Here is a 7977-nt window from a genome sequence, read left to right on the forward strand (position 1 = left end):
TGGCCCTAACCCGTTCTGTGAGACTATTTAAGGAGGGATTACCAGCTTCTTCCTGGGCTCTGTGCCTCTGCTGGCCAAGCTTTGAGCTCTATTCCTGTCTCGGTCCTGTTTTAAACTGAGCTGTGACGTGGGATGATCAGACACTCTAACTGGATAGATAGAGACTTAAGCATTAAGAAACAATGTTCTCAGGTCTCTATGTGCTGTAGAAAACAGACTGGATAGTCATGAAGAGAGATCTCTGCACTGCACTCTTTAGCTGAGATGATTTTTCATTTTCCATTCCTCATTCCACTTTGTCCTTCATGTGTCTGTACTGTTTGTGGGTTGTTAATATCTGCAACCATGGCCTAATGGTTAGAGAAGCAGCTTTGGGACCAAAATGTCACCGGTTCAGTTCTCTGGACCAGCAGGACTGGCTGAAGTGCCCTTGAGCAAGGTGTCTAATTCCCAACTGCTCCCCAGGCTGCTCTGGGTACATTGTATGTTGCTCTGGATAAGAGCATCTGCTAAATGCCTGTAATGCAACAGTATGTATGTATGTATGTTCTCAGATCCAGGTTCGGGAAGGGAAGCTTAGCTGTTTCATGTTTATGACAGAGAAAATAAACTTGACTTGATCCAAAAAAAATTATTTCTATAGCACTTTTAAGAATAGACATTGTCGCAAAGCAGCTTTACAGAATTTGAATGACTTAAAACATGAGCTAATTTTATCCCTAATCTATCCCCAATGAGCAAGCCTGTGGTGATGGTGGCAAGGAAAAACTCCCTCAGATGATATGAGGAAGAAACCTCGAGAGGAACCAGACTCAAAAGGGAACCCATCCTCATTTGGGCGACAACAGGCAACATGACTATAACATTAACAGTTTTAACATGAAGTCTGTTTCGTTGATGTTATAAACTCTTCATTGATGGGAACTTGAGTGCAAAACTGTTCATGACAACTGCAGTCTTAAAGTTAGCAAGTCAACTGTAGTCCTCAGCCATAAAAGCATTACTTTAAGTGTCCAGAGCGTCTTCCAAGTGTGACTTCTAACTGTCCATACGGGGCCGTTGAGCAAGGTGCCCATATCATGCCCATGCATTTTGTGTCCTAAAATTGTCATTGTCAAAAACATTTTTTCAGTCCAAAATTTTTTACACCCCCCCACCCCCCACTTTTAAAGCCTAGACACTACAAGTGAATGGGGTAATTTTTTAAACAAGAGCCACCACAATCAGTCCTTGTCAAAGGATTGCTGATATTACAAATATTTTCTGTTTTGGAACTTTTTCAAAAGTGTGTCATGTATTTATGCAGATGAGGCTTAATCTAATTAAATATGGGTACATCTCCAGACCTAATAAAACCAACCAACCAACCAACCAACAAATCTAGTCTTTGGATGATGTTAGAATTAAAATGTACTTTTAACTCTGAAGACACTTCTGGAAAAGACTTTTACAGAACAGTTGCTGAGATCATTTTTTTATTGTTTAATCAGGAAAATATTATGCGCTATTAGAAAAATTTCTCAATGTCATTTTCAGAATAAAATACATCACAAATCAACATTTGAAATTGAAAGTTCAAAAAGAAATGTGATTTAATGTATTTCTATACTAGATGAAATGGCTTGAATGAGTACATCAGATAGGTAACTTTGAAGCAAAACAAACATTATTTCTTTTTATTATTGGATTAGTACTTATTTCACACACATGGTTTGCTTGTTCATAGTTCCTGCAGTCGTTGGCTTGATTTCAGCTGTGTTTCAATTCTGCTGGTGAAAAAACAGGCCCACCCCAGCAGCCCACTGTACAACTGCACACCCAGCCCCTTCCCTCTCTCTTTCTTACTCCCTCACTGTCTCGCCTTACCCTCCTCCAGAAAGAGAACACTTTTGTCCACAACTCTGTGTTTTCATTAGGAAAAGAGGCGAAGTGCAGAGTGAAAAAGGAAGAGGGGCTTTACTGAGCTACCTACTACGGGCTGCAACATTTTTTGGGGGTAATTTCCTTTTACTCTTTCTCTCCCTGCTCTTCACTCCATTCCTCCATGAAATACTTTCTCTAGTATATTCTGGTTGTGTGTGATGGTCTTACTGTAACCTGCTTCTCTTCTGTAGCTGGCCTGTGTGTTTACTCAGAGCCATGGCCTACCAGAACATCTGTGTTGCTCTCTTGCTCCTTCTCATTGGTCACATGTTGGCAGGTAAGAGGCCTGACTGGGTGAGCGTGAGAACGGATAACAGTCAGATGGGGAACATTACACATCTTCATAAGAGACTTCATGAATTTAATATTAGCACCAACTAAACAGTCCATACACTTGTTTCTCTCAGTACGATTGTTTTTGCAGTCATTGAAGAAGTTGGTGGATATTGGTGAAAAATACATGTACGCAAAAATTGCATGTACAAAACGTGTGTATGTCCTTGTGCATGTACTGTTTTTACATGACGGAGCATCTGGTTCTGATTTGGCTTGTACTTTTCTGAATGACTGAACAGCAAAACCTGACAAAAGACAAGACATTTCATGCATGAGACATTTGGCAAAATCCACAATATCAGTTATTACAGTATGTTTACAGCAAAATCTAGTAATTTGGCTTGTAAAGTGTTTTTTTTTTCCTGCGGCAAGAAACATGTAGCATGTAAGATGATAGTGCTTTGTTTCTGCTAACTTTCTTGGAAGAGAAATCTGACATAATTGGTCAAATGTGTGTGAGCTCACTTCCTAAGAATGAGAACCAAAATGAAGCCATGGGTAAATTTTAGAAGCTCTAGTTCTCTTTTACATTGTCTCTGTTTGTATTGATTCAGGAAATACCCCATGAGGCACAGATAGTTGAGGTTAACTAATACATTGGAGATTTTTCTGCTGGTCGTTTTGGAGCAGATGTTAGGCAAAGAGCTACAGAAGCAGAACCTCAAGACTTTTTTTTTCTTTTACACTAACTGCACACCGAGACTGTTATTCTGCTTTCTACATTATAAACAGCGGTGTCCAAAAGTCTGAGACCGCAAGTGAAAATGTTTTCATTTTGCATTTAAAAAAATTAATACAAAAATATTCATTACAAATTACAGTGCCAGTTAAAAGTTTGGACGCCCCTACTCATAGGGTTTTCTATATTTTGACTATTTTCTACATTGTAGAACAATACTGAAGACATCAAAACTATGAAATAACATATGGAGCATTTTGGAATTGTGTGTTAAACAAAAAAAGTGTTTTTAAAAAAAAAAAAACCCAAAATATGTTTCATATTTTAGATTCTTTAAAGTAGCCAGCGTTTACCATGATAACACTTTGCACACTATGGGCATTATCTTAACCAGCTTCATGAGGTAGTCACCTGGAACGCTTTTCAATTAAAAAAGAAGGAGAAGAGCAGCAACTTTATTCATCACACATACACTTGTGAAATTCCTCTCTGCTTTTCACCCATCTGAAGCAGTGAACACACACACATGGAAGCAATGAGCAGCCATGCTGCAGCACCCAGGGAGCAGTGGGGGTTAGGTGCCCTGCTCAAGGGCACCCCAGCCTAAGGCTGCCCCATGTTAACCTAACCACATATCTTTGGGCCGTGGGGGAAACCGGCATTCCTGGAGGAAACCCACATAGACACAGGGAGAACATGCAAACTCCACACAGAGAGGCCCCTGTCAGCCGTTGGGCTCGAACCCAGAACCTTCTTGCTGTGAGGCGACAGTGCTAACCACTATTCCACCGTGTCGCCCCAGGTGTTCCTCATCAAAAGTTAATTAGTGGACTAGTTTATTGCTTTCTTAATGTGTTTGAGATCAAACAATAAATAGGAAGTAATAAAAATACAGTAAATAGCCCTATTCCATAACTGTAGTAATCCATATTTCAGTGGCACAATGGTTAGCTGACCTGGCGACTTGTCCAGGGTGTACCCCGCCTTTCGCCTGTAGTCAGCTGGGATAGGCTCCAGCTTGCCTGCGACCCTGTAGAACAGGATAAAGCGGCTAGAGATAATGAGATGAGATGAGATGAGACAATGGTTAGCACTGTTGCCTCACAGCTAGAAGGTTCTGGGTTCATGGCTGATGTAGACCTTTCTGTGTGGAGTTTACATGTTGCCTTTAAAGTTTTTATTATTCTATTCAGTGGTGTTTGTACATATTTAGTATTGATAATACACTTAATTCCATTATTAAACCGTCAACATGGCATCATCTTGTAACTTTTCTTAGGGCCACAATGGAAATAAATGTTTTACACTTTGTTGTGCTATCCTTGGTTTACAGTGGTGCTTGAAAGTTTGTGAACCCTTTAGAATTTCTGCATAAATATGACCTAAAACATCAGATTTTCACACAAGCCCTAAACGTACATAAAGAGAACCCAGTTAAACAAATGAGACAGAAATATTATACTTGGTCATTTATTTATTGAGGAAAATGATCCAATATTACATATCTGTGAGTGGCAAAAGTATGCGAACCTTTGCTTTCAGTATCTGGTATGACCCCCCTTGTGCAGCAATAACTGCAACTAAACATTTCCAGTAAATTTTGATCAGTCCTGCACACCGGCTTGGAGGAATTTTAGCCCATTCCTCCATACAGAACAGCTTCAACTCTGGGATGTTGGTGGGTTTCCTCACATGAACTGCTCGCTTCAGGTCCTTCCACAACATTTTGATTGGATTAAGGTCAGGACTTTGACTTGGCCATTCCAAAACATTCACTTTATTCTTCTTTAACCATTCTTTGGTAGAACGACTTGTGTGCTTAGGGTCGTTGTCTTGCTGCATGACCCACCTTCTCTTGAGATTCAGTTCATGGACAGATGTCCTGACATTTTCCTTTAGAATTCACTGGTATAATTCAGAATTCATTGTTCCATCAATGATGGCAAGCCATCCTGGCCCAGATGCAGCAAAACAGGCCCAAACCATGATACTACCACCACCATGTTTCACAGATGGGATAAGGTTCTTATGCTGGAATGCAGTGTTTTCCTTTCTCCAAACATAACGCTTCTCATTTAAACTAAAAAGTTCTATTTTGGTCTCATCTGTCCACAAAACATTTTTCCAATAGTCTTCTGGCTTGTCCATGTGATCTTTAGCAAACTGCAGATGAGCACCGATGTTCTTTTTGGAGAGCAGTGGCTTTCTCCTTGCAACCCTGCCATGCACACCATTGTTGTTCAGTGTTCTCCTGATGGTGGACTCATGAACATTAACATTAGCCAATGTGACAGAAGCCTTCAGTTGCTTAGAAGTTACCCTGGGGTTCTTTGTGACCTCGCTGACTATTACACGCCTTGCTCTTGGAGTGATCTTTGTTGGTCGACCACTCCTGGGGAGGGTAACAATGGTCTTGAATTTCCTCTATTTGTACACAATCCGTCTGACTGTGGATTGGTGGAGTCCAAACTCTTTAGAAATGGTTTTGTAACCTTTTCCAGCCTGATGAGCATCAACAACGCTTTTTCTGAGGTCCTCAGAAATCTCCTTTGTTCGTGCCATGATACACTTCCACAAACATGTGTTGTGAAGATCAGACTTTGATAGATCCCTGTTCTTTAAATAAAACAGGGTGCCCACTCACACCTGATTGTCATCCCATTGATTGAAAACACCTGACTCTAATTTCACCTTCAAATTAACTGCTAATCCTATAGGTTCACATACTTTTGCCACTCACAGATATGTAATATTGGATCATTTTCCTCAATAAATAAATGACCAAGTATAATATTTTTGTCTCATTTGTTTAACTGGGTTCTCTTTATCTGCTTTTAGGACTTGTGTGAAAATCTGATGATGTTTTAGGTCATATTTATGCAGAAATATAGAAAATTCTAAAGGGTTCACAAACTTTCAAGCACCATTGTAGATAATGTATTTAGTTCAATTTAAAAAAAAAAAGTTCTCCCTGGAGGTTACCTTCAGGTGCTCCTGTTTCCTTCCACAGTTCAAAGACATGCAGATTAGGTACAATGGGGCCACTGTAATTGATGCAAGCTGTTGTGGTTTCCCAGCCATAATGTATGTACATATATATGTATATAGCTTGCTATGGCAAAGCTAAAAAAGAAAAAAAAAGAATTATGTCAAGAATCGCTCAACTAAGTAAAGAGAAACAACACTCCATTATTACTTTGTCATGAAGTGTCTATTAATTAATACAAATAAAGAAAAAAATATGAAAATACAAGGTGTGTCCAAACTTTTGACAGGTACTGTATATTATCAGCAACAAACTTGAGTGAAAAGTAGAAATATTTACATGCATCTCAAAATGTCTTGGTATTTGGTTTGTCCTTCTTTTGTGTGAACTTGAACTGGCATGAAGTTTGTGTTCAAGCTGATGATCCATGTTGGATCAAATTCATCAGAGTTTCATCTGAAAACACGCTTCAATGGAAAAGAGAAGACTGATGGAAAACTCAATATTTTTGTAGAAAGTACTTAAAATGGACAATACAACAAATTTGCTTAAATTTAAATAGTGAGCTCATGGCACAAAATGACAGGAAGTGAAAACATCTTGAATATAGGCTATTAAAGCAATTTCTAGACAGTTTATCATTCCAAGCTTGAAATAATCTTATTCTATTGGAAGATAATTTTGCTAGTTTAAAGTATTTACAGCATGTCTAGAAAGAAGCAGTTATCTGCTAGGAGAATAAGAACATGTAAAGCTTGAAATGAGTACAAATGTCTAGAAATAGGTTTAATAAATTTTATTTAGTTTAATGCAACTTATAATCGGAAATATTCAATAAATTTGGTTATCCATCCATTATCTGTAGCCGCTCATCCTTTTCTACAGGGTCGCAGGCAAGCTGGAGCCTATCCCAGCTGACTATGGGCGAGAGGCAGGGTACACCCTGGACAAGTCGCCAGGTCATCACAGGGCTGACACATAGACACAGACAACCATTCACACTCACATTCACACCTACGGTCAATTTAGAGTCACCAGTCAGCCTAACCTGCATGTCTTTGGGGGAAACCAGAGCACCCGGAGGAAACCCACATGGACACGGGGAGAACATGCAAACTCCACACAGAAAGGCCCTCATCAGCCGCTGGGCTCGAACCCATGACCTTCTTGCTGTGAGTCGACAGCGCTAACCACTACACCACCGTGCCGCCCCTAAATTTGGTTATATTCAAGATAATTTAACTTGCTAAGAAATCATTTTTTCTGTGCACAATCTTGATTATTGAATATTCAAAGTATTGTTTGTAACTGTAAATGAATAAACTGTTAAGAGGATAAAAACCAATTCCTAGATCTTCAATGTGGTCTCAGACTTTGGGACCCCAATGTATCAGTGATTTTTCTTTGATAAAGAATGCAACGAGTATGTGGCCTGTTTCTAAAGCAAAAATTATACATTCCTTCGACTAAGAATGCACACTCCTCTTCTCACACATCTTTACTTACAGCAGGTTTTTTTCTTCAGATTTTCAACCACACACAGAGACACGCTCTCTCCTCTTGTCCTGAGCTTAATGTCCCTGTTTAATTGTCTTTCAGTGCAGAGAAATCAACATTTCAACTGGTAATAATTGACATCATGGACAAATATCTGAATAGAAATACACCTGTGATCATGTAAATGATCATGTACCAAATGTAGAGCGGCCACTTTAATAGGAACTTGTTCTTGATTCTAAGGCTGATGATACACTGGGCAACTTTTTGGGCAATGTTGCCAGCGACTGGCAACCAGGTGAGACACAGGGCAACTAATTAGGGCAACAGACAATTGGCAACAACCAATCAGATGAGAGCAAATCTGTTGCCAGGGACGCAGACACTGCAAAGATGGACAATGAAACATTTGCAGCTGTCACGTTTGTCTTGGCTTCAGCTTTTATTTCGCTCAAGTATCACCTCTGGAACAAAACTGAATAGATACTCCGGCCAAAATATAATTTGCCATTATTTTAACATTTAAAATAACCGCATTCTGTTAATAAAACACTTT

Source organism: Neoarius graeffei, chromosome 7 (genome assembly GCF_027579695.1).
Source record: "Neoarius graeffei isolate fNeoGra1 chromosome 7, fNeoGra1.pri, whole genome shotgun sequence".
In the NCBI taxonomy this organism is placed as follows: domain Eukaryota; kingdom Metazoa; phylum Chordata; class Actinopteri; order Siluriformes; family Ariidae; genus Neoarius; species Neoarius graeffei.